Raw genomic sequence first — 23,007 nt, forward strand, 5'->3', positions numbered from 1 at the left:
ATAAGTTAATTAAAGGCAAATTCCCCATGAACCTTAGTACAGCCAGGGTTTGGGAAATCTGGTTCCCCAAGACCTAATTCTTAAGGTGAAAAAATAACTAAATAAAAAACACATGTTCGCTCCCCATTCTTCAGTCTACGCGGCTGTGGCAATTTGGCGTCCCCAGCCTAGAGCCCTTCAAGTGACTAGAAGCACATGTTTATGGATCCCCAGGCACGTGACGGAGCTACTGACTAATTCAGAAGGAAGATGGTAAGTCACTGAGAGCACTGTCACCAGAAACAGCAAACTCATGGCCAGAATGAACAACATGATTCTTCTAGTCTCTCCTATCCCAACAGCACTGGCAGACAATTTCTTTTGAGACACAGCTCTTGGCCTGTTACTGGACCTTAATAGAGAGTGAATACTTGACCACAGGCCACCAAGTTAGCACGAAACTTGAGCTGCCCATCACAAACTGGGTGTTATCAACCGGCGACATCACAAAATTGAGCATGTACAGCCTTGCTCCATTGTCGAATGGATGTGGCATATGCATCACTGGGTCTGGGCAGACCCTGAAGGTACAAGTAAGTTACATGGTTCTATGGAGAAGTGGCCCAAATGCCCGTGCTTCCTACATCCACCACACTGCCTTCTCTCTCTGAGCCTGTGCCTACAGCCTCATGGTGAGTTCCCTATAAAGATTTGACAGAGAAAGAGAAAATTTGCACCTGGTTTACAATGATTCTGCACAACACGCTGGGTAGATGGCTATAGCACTGAGCCCCTTCCTGGGCCATCCCTGAAGGACTTTCCCTGAAGTGGAGAAGGAAAATCCTCTTGGTGGGCAGAACTTCACACAGTGCACCTGGCTGTGCAATTTGCTTGGAAAAAGAAATGACCAGGTGTGTGATTATGTATTCATTCGTAGGCTGTCGCCAATGGCTAGGCTGGGTGGTTACGGGCCTGCAAGAAATAGGACTGGAAAATTCACAACAGGCTTCTCTGAATGGACAAAAATCATGAAGATACTTGCGTCCTGTGTGATTGTCCATTAAATGACGACCTCAGCAGAGGAGGACTTTAACATTTGAGACGGTAGACTAACCCATTCCATGAAGGTCAGTTGGCCTCTTTCCTCCGCCACCTGTCTCCTCATGCAGTGGGTTTATGAATGAAGTGGTGACGGTGGCAGAAATGAAGCTTAGGCAGGAGTGACCTGGTGACCTGACTACAGCTTCTGTTAGGTCCAATCTGCCAGCAGCACAGACCCACACTGACATGTAAAAGCCTCCGGAAAACATCTCAACAGCAAGATTGTGGCGCAAATATAATATTATTTTTCACTTTTCAAACTTTAGAATCAACTATAGGCAATGCACAGGAAATTCTTTTTATACTTACGATTATAATATAATCATGATGGGTTATATCTGGCAATATCAAAGTATAACTGACAGCAGTTGAGACGTAGCAAAGAAGAGACGAAGAAAGAGGTAAGGGGTAAGGTCTTGTCCTACATAGTGAGTAGTGGGGGACATTTTCTAAAAATATTACATAAGAAATTAAAGGTATAATGAAACCAACTAAAGAAAAGCAACTAAAGTAATAACGTACCTATCAAAATTTGGAAGTAAGACAGAGAGGGGGTTGGGTAGTTTTTTGTTGTTGTTGTTACTAATCTTTTATAATCCCTAGAAACATCATGGTTTGGGCTCATAACAAGTTGTCAGCCAGGCACACAACAGAGACCACACACAAATAGGCAACAGCCCCCACAAGGAGGAGGCTTGCCTTTTGTACAAAGTTTATACACACACACACACACACACACACACACACCACACACACACACACACACATTTATGTACACAGACACAAGGGGATAAAACCCAGTGAGAAGGGCTCACACATGCCCAGGTGGGAAATGGGAGCAGCTTTACTGCCAGGGTTGAGGCCACAGTGGAGGCACACACGAAGTGGTAGAGAGCAGCCCCCTTCCATCTTCCCACCCTGGGCCCAAGGGAGGATCTGGGAGGAAGGACAAGTATTCAAAGGAAGATGGAAGACACTGGAAAGGTACACTCCACCTCTTACTAAATTCCTGAAAGCCCCTAAATGCCTGGCAGGATAGATCACTCCCATGCCTCCTAGCAAGATGCGGAGTCTGCAGTAGGTCTGGCCTCAAGCTGCATCAAGCTAAAGTCGGAGGTTGGTTTCTCTGCACGAACCCATGCTATCTTCCAGGGCCCTAGTAGCAGAAAAAGAGCACCTTCAAGGCTCACCCCACAAACTCAGTCCTCTGGATTCAGAGGTCCTAAGGGTTTTCCTTGACAGAATGAAGGATAAAGGTTCAGGAAAAGGAGAGAGGTCAGTGTCTTCAGTTAATGCCCTATGGCCTTTCCAATGGGGGAGGAATTGAGGAATCATTAAGGTGTAGGAAAGGACAAGGAGGTCATCTCAGAGACAACACACATGGAGAAACAGGTACTCAATGCAGGTATAGATTCTGCTTTCTTCAACTGGGCGCTTTGCTCAGCAGAGTCCATTTCCAGTGGGGCCATGAGCAGGAGCTCTTCTTGGTGTCTTAAGGGTGGCCTCAGTTCCCTCAGAGACAATGTCCATGCCCTCAGGATGGCTTGGTCCACAAAATGGAGAGATGGGGCCATGGAAGAGTAGATGTGAAGTGGCAGGACCCAGAGGCGCAGGGAGACAGTCTGCTGTGCCACCAATTTACATGGTCTGGGGGGTAAAGAGGCTGGAGAGCTAGCAGCACTGGGAGGCAAGGTTCAGGGCTGGACTCAGAGCAGTCAGAGCTGCTGGGTTCAGGGCGCCCAGGGGAACTGCTCCATGTAGTTGTGAGGCAGCAGCCTGGGCGGCAGTAGCAGCAGTGGCAGTTGATTTCAGAGCCTTCTGCCCATTTGGCCACAAGCTGCAAACATCCACCTGCTGATCCCAGATCCAGGTCCTGGTCTCCATCAGGGAAAGTGATGTCTGTGCCACCGTCCAGTCGCTCAGTCACGTGGCCAACCCTCATAGGTCGACCAGCAAGCTCAAAGCCACTCAACTGTTCCAGGGCCCGCCAGGCACACTCAGAGTCAGAGAACATGATGAAACCATAACCTTTAGAGCAGCCTGTATCTGAGACCTTCATCGGGACAATATTATCAATTTTACCAAAGGGCTCGAAGATGCCTCGGAGCATGTCTTCAGTGACACTGAAGTGCAGGGAGCCCACATGGAGGCACACTGGTCCACCAGTGCCCTTTTGCAGGTTGTTGGCCATGGCTGCCAGTCGTTTTTTCTTTGCCTGTGAAGCCTGTACAGTGAAAGGCGCTCCCAGCAACCGTTGCCCAGTTAGCCCAATGGCCAGAGGCACAGACTGGATTTCACAGAATTCCACATAGGCAATGCCCTTAAAGGGCGTGAGTTCCGATCTGAGATGACACGTACATCACGAACCTTGTCTACAGCAGAGAAAACGTCCTCCAGATCTGGAGGCCTAATGTGGGCAGCTAACTGCATACAGAAAACCGTGCGGGCATCAAGCTCCTCAGGACTCGGATCATCAGCTGGCTCCGTGGCTGGGCTCCTCTCTCCAAAGTGAGGACTCTTACTGTGTCCACACCCATGGCCAGTGGCAAGTGGGGGCTCCTGTAGCGCACACGATCCTCATGACGACAGTCACGACTTCGCGACCCACTATGTCGACGATCCCCAGCCACGGCTACGGTGACGATGCTGCCCATCTCGACTTCGACTCTGACTGTCTCTCTGTCTGTGCTGATCCCAGTCTAGACCATGACTGTGCTTTCTATCCCTGCTTCTACTATGGCTCCGACTCCCCTTCTTCAGCCCTGAAAGCTGCCAGGCATCTGAAGAGGCCATTTTCCCCCCAAAGCCAAGTAAAACCCGGTGTTTCCAAATCAGGGGTCCTCTTGCTTGCTTATCTCCCTGATGGTGCTGCTTCCACTGGTCCCATTGCCACTGTTGCTGGTGCTGCGGGTGGTATTCCTGGAATAATCCTGACTTCTTTCCTCTGTTGCTCATCCTCTTCTTTTTTATAGGGAGCTTCCAGCATGGCCTCAATCACTGTATCAAAGTCATCAGGTGCCATTCTGTTAGATCAGTTCTGGGTCCCCGCAGGGACGTCCCGGTTCTCGCTGTTCCTTTGGGTATGTTGTGGGGAGTGAAGCTCAGATATTTCCTAGAGTCTAGGCAAGAAAAGCAGCAGGGCAGGTGGAGCTGCTCCTCTTCCTGCAAAATGGCGGCAACTCCACCATCTTCCAGCGAGTAGTTTCTTGGTCTGTTCAGGCAACTGTGACAAAAGCACTATGGACCAGGGAGCTTTAACAACCCATATTTCTCAGACTTCTGGAGGCCGGGCAGTGCGCCCCTTACCTGCTGAGGGTATGCTTCCTGGTCCACAGATGGTCATCTTCTCCCTGGTCGCACAAGTGCTCTTGGGACTGTACTTGCAAGTTAGGTCTGAAATGTTTCAGAATGAAAATGTGGGAAAGGAAATAATAATCACAAGAACTAAGATTTTCTGTATATAAGATTTAAATAAAATTGAAAGATTACACTAAAACCCTGTAATATATGTGTGTGTATGCATACGTGTGTGTGTGTGTGTGTGTGTGTGTGTGTGTGTGTATTTGTGCATGCTTTTTTGAGGCAGACCCTTGATCTGTCACCCAGGCTGGAGTGCAGCGGCATGATCTCAGCTCTCTGCAACCCCTGCCTCCTGGCTTCAGGCAATTCTCCTGCCTCAGCCTCCGCAGTAGCTGGAATTACAGGTGCATGCCACCATGCCTGGCTAATTTTTGTATTTTTAGTAGAGATGGGTTTTCACCATGTTGGCCAGGCTGGTCTCAAGCTTCCGATCTCAAGTGATTTGCTCAACTTGGCCTCCCAAAGTTCTGAAATCATAGTCATGAGCCACTGCACCTGGCCTAAAACCCTGTAATCTTACTTTGAATTGCAGCTGTCACTATAACTTTATGACTTTTTCCCCCTTAATAAAAAAAGTTTATCTCTTAACCTTTGCCCTTGAAAATGCAGTGACCACACAATAACACTAAGCCCTCCAGCACTAATGCAATGACCCCCAAATGGTCATTGCCATTGAAAAGGACCAGGACTACTTGGAGAAATGGCAGCCTCAATGAGTGTACGGCATACATGTGCATGTGCCACAGTGAGCATGTGCATGCCTGTGTCTTTATAACAGAACAATTTATAATTCCTTGGGTATATTCCCAGTAACGGAATTGCCGGGTCAAATGGTATTTCTATTTCCAGGTCCTTGAGGAATCGCCACACTGTCTTCCACAATGGTTGAACTAACTTACACTCAGGGTGGACAATAGTTAAAGAAATGCCTTCTTTACAGAATTTCCCCAACTACTAAATGAGGAAGAGATGACAGATTACTAACATCACCATATTGCAACCCTGAATGAAATTATAGGTCTACAACAACCGAAGGACTGTTGTAGAACCATTTGGTGAAGCACTTGGCAGGGAACGTGATAAGTGAGGGTTAAGGCTGTACCCGATCATCAATCTTACCCTCCCTAAAACTGAGACAACCACACATTAATGGACTTCCTGTTGTGATGTAAGAAAAATTTCACAGCACCACCCACGAAAAATTCTTGGCCAAAGGAATGGAACCTGAAACTAATTGAGTTTCTAGATCTAACTACTAGTTGATAGAAAACACAGGACTCTCAGAAACAAGCAAAACAACAGTAGAGGAAGCAATCGGTCAAATTCAGAACATAATACCTTCTACGGGAAAAATAATCTCATTTCTCCAAAGAACCAATGCCATGAGGAAAAAGAAGGAGTATGATTGCCGAAAGAGAGAGAAAAGAGACAAAACAGCCAGCACGTGGCCCTGTTTGGCCGCTATATTGAACAGTCTTCCTGGCTGGCTGCAGTGGCTCACACCTGTAATCTCAGCAATTTGGGAGGCCAAAGTGGGTGGATCACCTGAGGTCAGGAGTTTGAGACCAGCCTAGCCAACATAGCAAAACCCCATCTCTACTGAAAAAAATACAAAAAAAGAAAAGCCAGGCCTGGTGGCAGGCACCTGTAATCCCAGCTACTTGGGAGGCTGAGGCAGGAGAATTATTTGAACCTGGGTGGCAGAGACTGCAGTGAGCCGAGGTCATGCCATTGTACTCCAGTCTGGGCAACAGAGCGAGACTCTGTCTCAAAACAAAAACAGTGACAGTCTTCCTGTATCAGTGGATCCTAATTACACTTTTATTAGTGACCGGGAGGAGTTTAAACCGTAGATCTTCTGCCAGTGGTTGCCACGTGGGATTAGATGTCAGTCAGTGGCTCAGCACATGGGTTGGCAAATATTTCTAAGGAGCCAAATAACAAATATTTTCAATTCTATGAGTCATATCCCATCTGCCACAAGTACTCAACTCTGCAGAGTGAAGGAATCCTTGCCTGACCCATAAGTAAATGGGAGTGGCTGTGCTTCAACAAAACTGTGTTCAGAAGAACAGGCAGCAAGCCAGGTCTGGCCAAGGGTTATCGTTTTCCAATCTCTGGTTTAGGGGATAGAACTGATTCTTTCCAGTGTTTAAAATGAGAACTTCCATGAAAATGGATATTCTAGTAAACTCCCAATAAACATACACTTTTTCATGGCTGCTTTCTTCTGATAATACATGAAGTATCAAAAATACTGAAAAATAATAGTAGTTTTTAAAATCATAATAATACAAAGCCTTGGGAGAAATACTTATTTCCCTGCCTTTATCTCATCTATTAGATCATGACTGATGGTAATTTATGAACAAAAGCCACCTGGGGCTTTTTTATTATTAGTCCCAGATCTTGGAAGAGAACAGGTTTTTAAAAGAAACGCAGTGAGCTGTCAGGTGAGTGCCCCTTTGCTGTGTTCTGGACCATTCTGAAAGCTGATTCACTAACTTCTTGTACCATCCACATTTCCATCAAGGTTGTTTCACTCCGCCAAAGCCTGAGAACCCACAGATATCGGCAGAAAAATATACTCTTGTCACAATCAACCAAAACACAAAACTGCTAAAACACAAATTGTTGAAAATGCTACTCTTCCAATCAAATCTACTGTTAGCCTGTTTTTCCCAGCATACTTCGCTAATCCTGCTTGGCACGTACACTTTTTTCAGCATCGCATTCATTGGGTATATGTCCTGCTGTTTCTGTACCACACACAGTGCCCAGCTGGGTTCATCTCATCCACTGTGGTCTCCTTTAAGGACTGCACAATGCTTCTCCAGCCTATCCACCATGGGGGCAGCCTGGAGTTCTCTCTTCTCTCTTAGTTGCATCCATCTGGCTTTAGATTAAGGAGCCACAGAACTCTCCCTACTGAGGTAAAAAACAGGGTGCTAAAGATCCATGGATGGTGTTTTGGAATGGCCTTAAGAGATACTGTGCACAGAAGACTAGCTAAGGAAAAGCTGCTGGGTCCTTCAGATCCTTGAGGAATGGAGAGGGAAAAGCTCCCATTTAGAGCAGTCCTTGCTCAACATGTTAAACCTGAATGCTGAGATCCAACCCAACTGCTTCCAACCGGCCCAGAATGAACAGTGACTCAGAACTCAGCGTGACTCCCTCTGACAGTGCCTCGTCCACCTAAAGGAAAACTCCTTTCTGACAAACGAACAGTGTGGAATGTTTTGACCAAATGTGTGCAGACTAAAGGCCCTGTTGCCACCGGGACAGGGTGCAGCCCTCCACGTCCACTAGCATAATCTCCAAGTGCACACACCTGCCATTCCTGACAAGTGAAACCTGATCTTCCCCCTCCGTGAACCACAGGGACTTGATTCACTTGTCCCCTGGTTGACAGGCAAATACACTGGTGCTCACTGGCGATCACCCTGCAGGTCATTATCCACGGGACCTGGAAGGGGAGGAGGAGACACCCATAACAGGGTGGGACACAGGCTCTCCTCTAGATCAAGGCCCCTGGCTCTCTCCGGAGCTCACTCAGATGCAGGAAGACCAGAGGTCCACCAGGGGGCTGGGGCTGGGGACTGACCCCACCTCAGCCTCACCTTTCCTGGTTCTCCCCGCCTCCCTTGCTGCCCTGTTGCGGCAAGCCAGGTCTCACTAATGTAGGCCTCCATTACAGCTGTCCCAGCACTGACTGAGTAGCTAGATTAAACATTAAAAGCCAATTGAGCCAGTGCCCTTATACAAAGGCTGGAAGGTAACAAAGAGCCCAGCAAAAGTTTTGCCTGGGCTTTTCCTGGGCCTTGAAGCATGAAAAGACATAACGAAGGAATTCCTTATTTTATTTTTGTTTGTTTGTTTGTTTGTTATTTTTTTTGAGACAGAGCCTTGCTCTGTCACCCAGGCTGGAGTACAGTGGCAAGATCTGGGCTCACTGCAACCTGCTCCTCCTGGGTTCAAGCGATTCTCCTGCCTCAGCCTTCCATATAGCTGGGACCACAGGTGCATGCCACCACGCCCAGCTAATTTTCTGTATTTTTAGTAGAGACAGCATTTCACCATGTTAGCCAGGATGGTCTCAATCTCCTGACCTCATGATCCGCCCACCTCAGCCTCCCAAAGTGCTGGGATTACAGGCATGAGCCACAACTCCCAGCCAGAAATTCTTAACAGGACTTTTTTAGGTTTAAACAAGTTTTACTGGGGATCTGAAGAAATCTCCCAGGCCTTCACAGCCAAGTTTGTTGGGGTCTAAAGGAACTCCTCAAACCTCTATGATTCTGCAGGAAACAAGGTAAGGGTAATCACCCCAGCACCTAGACCCATTTAGATTAAGTAAACTTACTGAAGATCCAGAAGAAAGTCTTCAGGACTGAGACCTTAGTTATAGATTAAAAGAAAGTAATCACTTATGCCTTTAGACGAATGCACACTTACATGTAGACATATAGCTTAGAAGGTATATAAGCTCTGGAAAACTTTATAATTTGGAGTTGGTCTGGTCATCATTTCCAGGCCTTCCCTCTGCAACCGGTTACAGAAATAAAAATTCTCTTTCTCCCCAGTTCATCTGCATCCCGTTATTGGGCCACAGAAACAGCGGCGTGACCCTCAGTTTGGTCCAGGAACACAATGACCTGGCAGACCCATACCTTGAAGCATGTCCCACGGCCAGGTGACCTGGGCACACACCCAGGAAGTGCACTTTCTCCTAGGCTGGCCCCAGGAAGACAGACCCCCTCCCCAGCCAGCCAGGGGTCTTGCTGTGTGTTTGATTATTGTAACTGACATCAGACCAGGCATGCAGAGAGGTGTCATAACCTCTCCCGCCCCACCCCCCGGCGACTCCCTCTACCCATAGAGACCAGACACCTACAGAGGTAGGTAAAGGGCCTTGCTTAATTGAGTTTCTATTTTTGCTTGTGTTTCAGTTTTGTTTTCTAAAAACCAAGCTCACTGATCAACGCGTGGGAACACTTGCCGAGATGAATTCTCCTGGGCTAAGTCATGTCTGACCTGACTGGTCTTTTCCTGACAAGTCACAAAGACAGGTCTCCAGTAAGGGGCTCTAAAGATAGATCCTTCTGCTGCCCCTGCAGCCCCCGGCAGACCCTCACGTGCAGCACACAGTAAGCATCCACACTGGTGCCAGCCCTGCTCCCTCCCTTGCCCACACCTGTGGGGCATTCTGTCTGAAGTGTCTGATATCACTTTGCGGGGCACAGTAGACTCGGTGTAGAAACACACATTGCAACTATAAATATGCGGAACTTCCACCTGGCTTTTGTGTACTGGCTAATATACCTGGCTAGATAAGCTCAACTCCCACCTTTAACTAGGTCGCCTACCATTTGTTCAAGGCAGTGATCACTGGGCAAAGCCTAACTTTCTCCTGGTGTCTGAAATCCCATAAACCTCACATCCCATTTTATCTCCTTCTCTACGAGCCCCTCCCCTCTGCGCCTTTCCCAGGCAGCACGCCAGCTCTCTTTCCTTGCTCTCTGTCCCCGACCTGTGCCTCCAAACCTGTTCTGAGCATTTCTCTCCTGTTTATTAATCTTACAGAGTCTTCTAAAATCCATGCTCCAGGCATTCCTGGACATTTTCTAGCCAGGATATTCAAATATATATTTGCGTTTGTGAAAATAAATCAAATTTAAAAGCTGTTGGAACCCCCCCAGGACTCCTCAAGCCTTGAGAGAGGTGTGGCTGTGAACTGGGTCATGTAACCCCTCCTGGGTTCAAGTGATTCTCCTGCCTCAGTCTCCCAACTAGCTGGGACATTACAGGCACCTACCACCACGCCTGGCTAATTTTTCTATTTGTTGTAGAGATAGGGTTTCACCATGTTGGTCAGGCTTTGCAATTCTGCTGCTTGGATTGCAGCTTAACCCTCTTTCTCATTGATCTTATTCTATAAATGACTAGGAAAGACCAGAGACCAGACCTCCGCCTTCTAATCAGACCTTTGTTAGAGATTAACCACCTCCTTTAGAGTCCTGACCCTAACTCAGCCTAGATGGCAGTGTGGAATGTTAGATATACCTTTCCGAAAGAGGCTCCCCTTGAGTAAACAGATCATTGTAACTATGCATTAAGCCTCACATAGATGCCGAAATTCTGTGAAACTCCCCTGAGCTTTGTTTATATAAAGCAATCCCAAATCTCTACGCTTGGTAACATTGACTTCCTTTCTTTGGAGTCTGTGCTTCCCGGAGACGGTCTTCAACCTTTGCACTTGAATAAACCCTCTGCAAACTAGTTTCCGACCCTTTCTGTTATAGTAGATTGACGCATTCTTCCCTTAAACCACCCAGACCTCCTGAGCATCCTCGGCTTGCACACCCACCCTGCACCTTCTACCGCCTCTCACATCTGGACCCCAGTGCAGCCCAGAGAGCAGCCTTGTGTCTCAGAGCACTTTGTGCCCCTGGCTCTCACAGAGTCCTATTCACAGCAGACTTTCCATGCAGACTGATAGCAACCTAACATGGGGTGAAAAGCAAACCACCCTCTGGGTGTACATTACGCTGCTGGGTCTGCCACTCACCTAGAGGAAGTCTGCAAGTGGCAGAAAGAGCTGCAGATACAGACCCCGCCGACCACCTGCCTCACTCTGCAGGCCCTGACCGAGTCCCAACCAGGCATTATGAGGCTGATTCTGGGTTGGAAAAGCTGCAAAATCAAATCCAGCTGCTGCCACGAAAAGAAACTGCTGCTGCCAGGTGGGCATACATGCAGGGAAGGGGGGCCGCTCACAGACTGTGGAGACCTCAGGAAGCAGCCACAGAAGGAGCCCCTCTCTGACAGCCTCCCCTGTCCCCTCCAGCCTCCCCACACTTGCCAGCCTCCCCCCTCCCCACCAGCCTCCCTATTCCTGGTCAGTCTCCCCACCAGCCTCCACACCTCCCTCCCACAAGCCTCCCCCTTCCCCTCCAGCCTCCCCCACACCTGCCAGCCTCTCCACTCCCCACCAGCCTCCCCACTCCCAGTCAGTCGCCCCACTCTGCCAGCCTCCCCCACAACCAACCTTCCCTGGCCCCTCCAGCCTCCCCACTCCCCACCAGCCTTCCCTACTCCCAGCCAGGTTCCCCACCTCCCCACCAGGCTCCCACTCCTTGCCAGCCTCCCCACTCCCCGTCAGTCTCCTCACCTGCCCACCAGCCTCCCCAACTCCTGCCAGCCTCCCCCACTCCCCACCAGCCTCCCTACCTCCCTGCCAGCCTCCCCACTCACCAGCCTCCCCACCAGCCTCGCCCCCGTCAGCCTCCCAACCAGCCTTGCCCCTCTCTGCCAGCCTTCCCACCAACCTAGCCCCACTCTGCCAGCCTCTCCACCAGCCTCCCCCCCACACCACGACAGCCTCCCTACCCGCCTCCCTGCTCCCCCTCAGCCCTGTGGGCAGAGCTGAGCTGGCCCTTCCCAGGCACACACCACACCACACTGGAGAGCAGGTACTGAGTAGGGAGCCTGGGGCTGAGAAACAAGCTTAGTAACCAGTCCAGTGACTCTGGAAGAAACCAGGGCAGAGGGTGGTGAGAGATGTCCTGTCCTAGGGCAGCCATCATCTGGGGGTTCACAACACACTTCACCCGAGTGTTCCTGCCGCCACCTGAGCCAGAGTTTCCAGTGTGTTCTTCCTTATCTCCCCATGCTCTGAGCCCAGCTCCCTTTAGATCTCCTTCCTTCAGCTACTGGAGAATCCCTGGTCCCAGCAACTATGACCCAGCACCAAAGCAGGTCACCCTGAACCCCCAGTGGTGCAGGAAACCACAGGCTGACTTTCAGTCAGACAGACCCAGGCCTTTGGACAAGCTGCTCGACTTCTCTGATTCTTGCATCCTTGGGCATGCAAAGGAGAGTAGAACAAATAGACCCCCCAGGCTGGCATGAGGATTCCGTGAGATAACTTTGTGTGGCCCTCATCCAGCCCAGCCAGCCCCTGACATGCAACCAGAATTCAGCTCATCGCAGTTCCGTTCCTTATTCCCCATCTTGCTCTTGGAGGTGTCCTGGTCGGAACACCTGAGTCACCTCGTCCAGCCAGCCAGCACGAAGGAGCTGACCTGCCTGTCCGCACATGGTTTCCTGGGCCGCCTCTATTTGCCCCCGTCTCTTACCAGGTGGTTTTGCTGTTTCTGTGGATTGAAGAGCCTCCAACTGTGGCCTAGAGTGTGACTCAGGGCTGAATCAGAAAATATGTGGAAGAAGACAGAAGTCAGGTACAACTGGAAATTTGAAGGGCTTTGTAGCAGAAAGGATGTCACAAGTGAAGCCGAACAGACTAGAAGTCATCCAGAGAGGTGAAGGCGAACGAGGCCTTGGGTCCGGTTCCTCTTTACGCACCAGTGTGTCTTCCTGGACAAAGACTTAAAACTCTCGGGCCCTTGTTTTTCTCCCTTAAAATTATGGCAAACATGGTAATTGAACTGTAAAACTTTTATGAGAACTTACTCAGCAAAGTGTTATAACTGATTTGACTGATGGGCTTCGATAAGTATGTGAACTCCAAAAATTTGAGACAGGTCTCAGTTAATTTGGAATGTTCATTTTGCCAGGCCAGGTGCAGTGGCTCACACCTGTAACCTCAGCACTTTGGGAGGCCGAGGCAAGGGAATCACCTGAGGTTGGAAGTTCGAAACCAGCCTGGCCAACATGGAGAAATCCCGTCTCTACTAAAAATACAAAATCACCCTGGCAAGGTGGTGCATGCCTATAATCCCAGCTACTCAGGAGGCTGAGGCAAGAGAATCGCTTGAACCCAGGAGATGGAGTTTGCGGTGAGCCAAGATCGTACCATTGCACTCCAGCCTGGGCAACAAGAGCAAAACTCTGTCTTAAAAAAAAAAAAGGAAGAAAGAAGTTAGTTTATTTTGCTGCCCAGGTTGAGAAGGCACACCTGCGATACTCTGATACACCCTACAACCTCAGAAGTCCTGACGAATGTGCCCAAGGTGGTTAGGCACCATTTGGGTGCATTATTTTGAGTTTCTGATTAGTCTGTCCCAAAGAGGCAATCAGATATGCATTCATCTCCATGAGCAGAGAGATGACTTTGCATAGAATGGGAGGCAGGTTAGCTCTAAGCAGTTTCCAGCTTGACTTTTCCTTTTAGTTTAGTGATTTCGGGAACCCAAGATAATTTTCTGTCACGGGTGGCAAACCTGAAATGGTTTTCTCTCCCAAAAACTGCTAATGGTCTCTCAGTTCAATTCCATAGCTTTTTAGCAGCTTTCCGTTGTTAACGAAGCTCCTTCTTGTTCCTGATGCCGTACTCACTGGCATGGGACATGCGGTCAGGCTCAGCCTCTCTCCTCCATCACCCTCATCAAAGGCAACAGCTCAATCTTTTGAGAACCTTTCACTCAGCAAGTGGCCCTCTAATGAGGGGCAGGACTGAAATCACCTTTACAAAATTACAACTGAGGAAACTATATCAGTGAAAGGGATCAGACCTAAGGCACCCCTTCTTCCCTCCTTCTAACCTCTAAACTGCCTTTGTTCATTCCCTGTGTAGGTGGAAGGAGGCTTGGGAAGCAATTTACAGTTTAAACTCTAGCCCCTTTCCCTAAAAAACCACTTCTTGCCTGGGGGTCAGTCTGCCTTTGTAGGAGTAACAAATTAGCTACAAAGATACAAAGATCAAGGTTTCTGGGCCATGAGGCCTGGCTACAAGATTGCTCCTGCGAATAACATCACTGTAGTAAAACCTAAGATCAGTGCTTGAAACATTTTGCAGACCCTAAATTCCAGTGCAGCAGATGACACCACCCAGACTCATAATCTGCCTAAACCAGTTCTGCGATCCCACCCAGGAACAGAAGTCAGCAAGAATGTACTTAGGCCCCCTATAATCTCATCCTCAGCCTGACCACTTAGCACTCCCCACTTTCTGAGCCCATAATTGCCAAATTATCCTTAAAACCTCTGATCCCGAGTGCTGGGAAGACTGATTTCAGTAACAATAAAACTCCAGTCTCGGCCCTGTCTAGGCAGCCGGCAGGGTGAACCCACTGGGTGGTTACAGGACAACAAGTCAACTAAATGGTCTAAGTCCAGCCACTTCCACCGTGACCCTAGCAGAAACTAACAGATCCTTGAACACATGCAGCAGATGTTTAGACCACACACCCCAGCACAAATCCCAGTTCTCAGCCCCTCCCTCCCTGCTCCTCCCTTCACATCCTAAAATAATTCACTCCACACAGTCAGCAACATCCAGACAAGAGCTGAGCCCAAGTTAGCCAAGTCTAAGGATGCCCTCCAGGCTTGCAGAGGACATGATGTACGCTGGGACAGGAGTGTGGCATTAAAGGTCTGCGAAGGCTGGTGACATCACAAAGACAGACAGTGCCAAATTTACTGAAAACACAAAGGCTCGCGGGAACGAATTCAGAAGAGAACCTGGGATGGGTGCAGTGGCTCATGCCTGTAATCCCAGCACTTTGGGACACCAAGGAAGGCAAATCACTTGAGGTCCAGAGTTCAAGACCAGCCTGGCCAACATAGTGAAACCATGTCTCTACTAAAAATACAGAGGTTTGCTGGGCATGATGACGGGTGCCAGCTACTCAGGAGGCTGAGGTAGGAACATTTCTTGAACTAGGGAGACAGAGGTTGCAGTGAGTTGGAATGACACCATTTTACTCCAGCTTGGGTAACAGAGTGAGACTGTCTCAAAAACAAAACAAAACAAAACAAAACAAAACAAAACAAAACAAAACAAACAAACAAACAAAAAAAACTCAGACCCTTAAAAGGCTGAATTTGAATGAAGTAATTTGGAGAAATATGGTATTGAAAACTAGATGCCGTTAGTTAAAATGTTGTGGCATGTTAGGAAAAGGTAATCAAATCATTTGACAAGGAAAAAAGAGGTGAGAATCAAAAAGGAATAGGAAGAAAGAGAAGAAAGGAAAGAAAGAGATGGAAAGAAACACAAAAAGAGACGGAAGGAGAAAGAAAGAGGGAAGAAAGGAGGGAGAGAGGAAAAGAAGGAAAACAGTACGAAGGAAAGAGAAGCGCGACTTTCAGTCTGATCTTTTTGACACTGATTATTCTTTTCCTTTTTTTATAGGTATCGTCATGATTGGGCATTTGCCACAACAAAGAAAACAATCACAGAGACCATAAAAGTCTTTAACCTACAGGGTTATACACACTGAGTAACAATTCCCCTTGAGCAACCAAGCAACAGGACCACTGACATCCCAGGTTCTGGGGGGCTGACCTTTCAGATTAGTAAAAATCCACCTCTGCACAAAGCATCCTTAACCTTTCCTGCATTCCTCATTTTTTTTTTTTTTTGAGACGGAGTTTCGCTCTTGTTACCCAGGCTGGAGTGCAATGGCACGATCTCGGCTCACTGCAACCTCCGCCTCCTGGGTTCAGGCAATTCTCCTGCCTCAGCCTCCTGAGTAGCTGGGATTACAGGCACGCGCCACCATGCCCAGCTAATGTTTTGTATTTTTAGTAGAGACAAGGTTTCCCCATGTTGACCGGGATGGTCTCGATCTCTCGACCTCGTGATCCACCCGCCTCGGCCTCCCAAAGTGCTGGGATTACAGGCTTGAGCCACCGCGCCTGGCCCTTCCTGCATTCCTCTTGAATGGCAACTTTTAAAGTTAAGCTTTTACCAAGTTTGAACTCCAAATCCGTTCAACAAAATTGATTCATTCCCATGATTTTCTGTGAATCTCTTAAAACCCTTTCCTTTCCTTCCCGCCAACAAACAGCCCTGTTACCAACTAAACAAGAAAAGACTCCGAAGGTGGCCCTGACCCAGGAGGTCGCCATGCTGTCTGTCTGTCCGTCTGTAGCTACAGGGGCTCCCCCATCCACCCACCGCCCCTACCAGTGAACCTTCACAGGCCACTGTTAAGAGAAAACCATCTCTTCCTTCCATTCTTGTTAACATGACAAATTTTTTAATGAGGTAGCCCTACGCCTCTGATTCCACCTATTATGTCACTCTGCAATTTCAAGTGAGCACCTGTATTTCACTTTTTAATGCAACACCCACAAGCTTCAGGCACCTGCTCTTTACAGAAGGTTTGGTGGAAGAAGAGCTGGTTTCTGCAGGGTCCAGATCTTCACCTTTTCAAGGCCGCCTTCTTGTGGCCAGTAAGGGTAACCCGGGGCTTCACCTGCCACTACCATCTTTGAGGCTCCAAGTCTCTCTTCCCCAGGGCTCCAGGTCAAATCTCTGAATGACGGATTTTCCACTTTTTAATTTTCCAAAAAAAAAAAAAAAAAAACACACCACAACTCCCTGAATACATTTTTCCCAATGACCAATTGTCCCGCGACTTTAAATTCACCAGATTCTTTTGATCTCAAGAGCAAAGAAGGACTAGGGTGAAACAGGGCTGGGGGAGGGAGGGGGCAAGTGGGCAGGAGAGGGGGAAGGAAGGGAGTAGGGTCAGTCCCTGGGAGGAGGGTGGAATGGGAGGGGCAGGGGCAGGCACCAGAGCAAGATCAGAGGTGGGACTAGCATGGGGCCCAGGCAGGCATGAACCTGCAAAATGCAGATCGCAAACTTCATTTCAGGTCAACCTCACACACCTATCTATAAACCTGGGCATTTTTACTTAATTATTTACTTTTTTGAGATGGAGTCTCACTCTGTCAATGAGGCTGGAGGGCAGTGGCATGATCTCAGCTTACTGCAACCTCTGCCTTCCAAGTTCAGGCAATTCTCCTGCTTCAGCCTCCTAAGTAGATGGGATTACAGGCATGTACCACTACACCTAGCTCATTTTTCTATTTTTAGTAGAGACGAGATTTCACCATGTTGGCCAGGCTGGTCTCGAACTCCTGAACTCAAGTGACCTGCCCACCTCAGCTTCTCAACGTGCTGGGATTACAGGCATGAGCCACCGTGCCCAGCCGACAATGAACATTTTTGAAGTACTTGGATTTGAAATATGAAACAATATTTGTGACAAACCACAGAAACAAAACTGATAGGAAAAAGACACAGAGAAACTGAGGACATTGAAAATCCTTCTGTTCAGCACACCTGCCATTTGGTTAGTCCACTTTCAGCAGATTCACCTCTTGTAGGAAGATCTGCTTTCAGTGCAGAGGGTGGCAGTGAACTGGCTGCTTTCTGTCACTTCTGCATTCAGACTCACTTATATTTTATAAAATATATTTGTAAGAATACCTTCCTCCAGTTTTGAATTGGCTTTCACTTCCATTACAGTGTCTTTGGCATAAAAGGAAATTCTTAATTTTGACGGAGTAAACAACATACCAGACTTTTTTCTTCGGTTCATAGTTATTGTGACTTAAGAAAAATACTTTCCTCGGCCAGGTGCAGTGGCTCACGTCTGTAATCCCAGCACTTTGGGAGGCCAAGGTGGGTAGATCACCTGAGGTCAGGAATTTGAGACCATCTGGCCAAAATGGTAAAACCCATCTCTACTAAAAATGCAAAATTAGCCAGGCTTCGTGGCTCATGCCTGTAATCCCAGCTACTTGGGAGGCTGAAACAAAATAATCACTTGAACCCAGGAGGCAGAGATTGTAGTGAGTTATCATTGTACCACTGCACTCCAGCCTGGGCAATGAGAGTGAAACTCCATCTCAAAAAAAGAGAAAATAAAAATCTTTCCTATTGGAGGTAATCAAGATTACACACTACTTTACTCAAATTAACTTAAATTTCTGCCTTCACAAACAAGTCCTTAATCCATCTGGACTTATTTTTCTCTGTGATTTTAATTTTCCTTTTATATGTATTTCTAATTTTTCTATTATAAAAAATGGATTGTTATTGTAATTGGAAATGAAAAACATCCAAATATTTATTTCATAATACATACAAGTCTTCTGAATATTAGCACAAAACAATGTAATCTTTCCTCAAAGGCTTTTTGCGTTATTTTTAAGATTTTGAAAAGTAAATTTTTTTTTTTTTTTAATTGTAGGGAAGTAAGACATCACCAGGTTTCCACAAGCACGTGTTAAGTGTCTAGTATATCCCAGGAAGAACTGCACTAAATGTCAAGGACGTGAAGAATTTAAAATATTTTTTAAAGTTGCTTCCCTCCAAAGAATTCACCTGCTAATGTGAGTGGCCACATTCCAAAGGCAATTACAAATTGTAATGTGATACAAGAAATGCAGAGATAAAGACGTTGTAGATGTCTTTCCTAAGCAGGGAGAATGTAACCATTCCAGAGTAGAAAGACCTAGAGGATCAGAGAAGGTATTCTCCAGGCTGACTGGGAGCCAGGCCTGTTGGCCAAGGGACAAAGTGGGATCAGCAAATAGCCCAGGAGCAAAGGCATGAGCAGGAACGGTTTGACGCTACCTCACTGGAAAGCGTTAGCAAGAGAGCCGATGGCTGAGTTGAGCTAAGGCTGGATAACCGTGCGCAATTTAACTGTGTTGGGCCTTTTCCTACAGCTAAGAGCTTCTCAAATGCTTTCCCTGCCTGCTTCACCTGCACGGGAGAAGGAGAATAGAGTCCCCACGGGTGCCAAAGAAGTTACCTGCTGGATATTCCAAATACCTTCAAAGCTGCATTTGATCAGGCAGAGGCCTCCGTCCCTTCCATTCTATTCCATTCCCTTACAAGATAACCGTTTAAGAAACCTGAGAGGAAAGATGATGCCCTAGGAAGGTAGACCATGTTTGCCTGTTGCTGTCCAAGCTCCAGCAGACAGCTCCTGGTCTTTGGTGGGGGCCCAGCCTGGGAGATAAGGAGCCTCAGGTGGCCTTGGGTCCTTGAAAAGGTGACATGTTCAGACATGAAGTTCAGATACATTATGCTATGGTATGAATTGTGTCCCCAAGAAAAGAAGTATTTGAGTCCAGACTCCAGTCCCTCAGAAAGTTACTTTATTTAGGAATGGGATCTTTGCATGGACAATCAACTTATAATGGGTCATTAGGGTGGGCCCTAGTCCAGTCGGACTGGCATCCTTATATAAAGAAGAAATTGGACCCAGAGAGACGGGTGTACAGAGAGAGGACGATGTGAAGACACACAGGGCTGTGTAGCTGGACATGCTGTCTCTACAAGCCAGGGAATGCAAGGATTGCCAGCCATCAGCAAAACCTGGAAGAGGCAAGATAGGATCCTCTCCCAGCGCTGTGAGATGGAGCATGGCCCGGCCAACACCTGGACTTCAGACTTGTGGCCTCCAGAACAGTGAGGCAATAAATCGCTGTGGTTTTAAGTCACCCAGTTTCTGATATTTTGTTACAGCAGCCCCAGGACATGAATCCTAGAGGGATCCCTCTAACAGCTGGGTGGAGTACACATGTAACGTGCAAAGGGAATGCTGGGCACGGGGAGCCCCTGCGGGAGCCTCTTTTCTTAATCCTGGGAGAAAGAATGGAAGCCAGACCTGAGATACTAAGAACAGGGAGGAGGAGAAAGATTCGAGAAACATTTAGGAGGTAAAAACCGGCGAGGTAAACTTGGCATGGGTGAGTTGTGTGAGGTCAGACAAAGATGGCCTCGAAGATTTCCTCCTGTGGTCCAGAAGTCCACTAGGACCAACAGCAGTTTTGGCAGGAAAAAGTGAAGCCTGCAGCACGATCTGAAGCCCCAGCAGCTCTTGGACATTCCCGCACGTCCAAAATCCCAGGTGTCTGTACTCATCACCTTTTGCTGTGAGAACAAAGGTCCCCAAATCTCCAATTCTGGAAACCGCAGACACGCATGTCCTGCCATTCGCAGTTGGCTCTGTGGCCTCTGCCGCCGGTTCTGGACTGGGCTCAGGGCTGCTCCGTGTGTGGCCCTCTCAGGGACACATGCTCAGTGAACGCGGGCTGCCATGACAGGCTCTCCCCATGGGAGCTGAGGGCTGAGGGCTGTGGGCTGAGCTGAGACACCGCTGTCCTTTCTGGAACAGCGACGCAGCCACTGCTTCCTTCTGGTAGACACAAGGCACACCATCGGGCCCTGTGTCAGCAGGTCAGCACAGTACAGTCCACCTACTGAGAGCCACTGCAAAGCCACAGCTGAGGGAAGGCGTGTTAGAGCAGCGGATTAGCCGTATCTCTTGTCTGTATTCTCATGCCTTGATATCTGGGGCCTTGCCCCTCAGTTAGCCAATTCTTAGAGAGAGTAGGCAACTCTCCCGAGAGCACCCCTTTCAAATGCAAACCAACCAATGCAGAGCCCACATCCCCAACTCCTTCCTTCGGGAGGTTCTCACACTCCAGTCTCTACCCACTGGCCTCTATCTTCCCAGAACCAAGTACCAGATGACTAGGCACAGCCTCTGTGCCTCAGAGCTGCTGACATTATGGATGCTAGCAAATCCTAAACCTGCATGCCCTGTCTTCTCATTTCTTCCCGTGAAAATCACAAGAAAGACTCCCGCCCACAGTTCCTTCTCTCTTCCTCTACTTCCTAACCCCAGGGCTCGCCCATGTGACCCCCATGCTCTGTGTGCCCTCTGCGGATATGTGAGTCTAACCAACTCCCTTCCTAACCCCAGGGCTTCCCCATGTGACACCCTCCCCCCATGCTCTGTGTGCCCCTCCTAGAATCTGTGAGTCTATCCAACTCCCTTTTCAATGACACCATGTCCTGATCCATTGGCCTTACTGTATCTCTGATGCCATACTTCAAAACCAGCAAAAATCTGATTCTATCATAGCATCTTTAGAATTTCATACTGGCACACCAAAACCTCAAATCTAGGGGATGACAGAAGCCTCATTGAACCCAGGTGCCACATCTCCAGAATGGAAAATTCAGCAGAAATATCCAAGGTCTGAGAAATGAAAATAAATCTTGGGGTCCGCCCCCCGCCCCCACCGCCAAATCACTAAGCTAAAGGGAAAAGTCAAGCTGGGAGCTGCTTAGGGCAAACCTGCCTTCCGTTCTATTCAAAGTCACCCCTCTGCTCACCGAGATAAATGCGTATCTGAGTGCCTCCCTTGGAGAATGCGACCATTTGTCCCTTATCTACCTGTGACCTGGAAGCCCCTCCTCGCTTTGAGTCTTCCCGCCTTTGCTTCCAGTTGTCCTGCCTTTCCAGACCGAACCAGTGTTCATCTTGCACGTGTCGACCGATGTCTCATGTCTCCCTAGAATGCGTAAAACCAAACTGTACTCTGACCACCTTGGCACACGTCCTCAGGACCCCCTGAGGCTGTCTCACTGGCGCACATCCTCAACTTTGGCCAAATAAACTTTCTAAATGAACTGAGACCTGTCTCAGATTTTCAGGGCTCACAGGCCAGATGGAGCACTCCAAACTCACTGCTCTTTCTAGACCAGGGAATGTAAGGAAGCCATTTGAGGCTACACAGGGAGTTGATGGATTCCCCATGGTCAAGTTCTGAAAGCTTTGTCTGAAGCTGTAGAAAGTCTCTGGCGGTGCTGGGACCACGGTTCCCAGGGGGGTAGGTAGTGCCAACTCTAGCCTGTTCCACTCTTTTCAGTGGGTGTTGCAATTTGCCTTGTTTGTTCTTGAAACAAGAGAGTGAAAGAGCCAGGTGGAGAGGCTTTAACGTGTGGTCTCCTCTTGGGGAACGTTTCCTGGAACAAGATGTGAAGGCTGGGGCTGTTTTGAAGGCAGTGGTTCGCCTCCAGTGCAGGAGCCAGCCTCTCCGGCTCCCTGGGATAGGGCCCAGTTCAGAGATCAGATAAGCCATGAGAAACACAGAAGAGCAGAATGCGGGCGGTTAGAAGCACGTCTCCCTTTGGCTAGCTGAGTGGAAAGACTTAGCAACTGATCAGAGGGAAAAGCCAAGTGAGGAGGTGGTAGAAGTTTACAGACTGAGGTTTAGAGCCTCAGGAAACAGCCATGATTTTAGAAGCGCTGCACTCAACTGTCAATGCAGGCACAAGCTGCTCTCCCAACTTGGGATGGATGAGTGATTTCCCCTGCAGGCAGCTCAGTCCCACCACAAATATTTGAGGGCCCTGAGAAGAACACAAAGAGACTCTCGTGCCAAGTGACTAATATTTAACAGCATAAATCAGACTGTCACACTGTTGACTAGAACATGCTGTCCTCTCACCTTCTCCTCCTATACTCCTAAGACAACCTGGACCACCAGGTACAATGGAGGACCTTTGGATTCCCACAAGTCCTACACCAGAATCAGACAGCACGAAGAGGGCAGGGCTTTGGCCTGCAGCCCCTCCCCTTTCTCTCCCTACAGCCAAGACCATCCTCAGCCTCCAGGGTCTCATGCACTCCCACACAGGACCCCTCGGCTTGCACCTCTAAGCTGTGTCATGGTCTCACAGCAGCTACCACTCGGGCCTACAACACACCCTGGGAGCATGGTCCCACCTTGGGGTTCCAACCCCAGGAAGAAACTTCCAAAGGCCCTAGACAGAGGCTGGGGCAAGTAATTCTGAGGCCACAAGAACCCAGAGAATGATAAATGAGGAGAAGAGACATGGATCTGGCCAGAGAGAGGCTTTCTTAATGCCAGGCGACCCCTCTTCGCCTGGGTCTCCAGCTGGTGCAAAGATGAAAAAGCCCAACTCTAAAAATGTCAGGTTCTGTATTATCTGCCCCAAATGCTGACCCTGAGCTTCCCCCACCCTGCACCCCAGCTTCC

At 48.4% G+C, this 23,007-nt stretch overlaps 1 pseudogene; it reads right to left on the minus strand.

Annotated features, from left to right (window-relative positions):
• Positions 1-2,718: 2,718 nt before the first annotated feature.
• On the minus strand, positions 2,719-3,909 carry LOC101046106 (putative RNA-binding protein 23 pseudogene; annotated as a pseudogene).
• Positions 3,910-23,007: the final 19,098 nt, after the last annotated feature.

This window comes from Saimiri boliviensis, chromosome 13 (assembly GCF_048565385.1).
Source record: "Saimiri boliviensis isolate mSaiBol1 chromosome 13, mSaiBol1.pri, whole genome shotgun sequence".
In the NCBI taxonomy this organism is placed as follows: Eukaryota; Metazoa; Chordata; class Mammalia; order Primates; family Cebidae; genus Saimiri; species Saimiri boliviensis.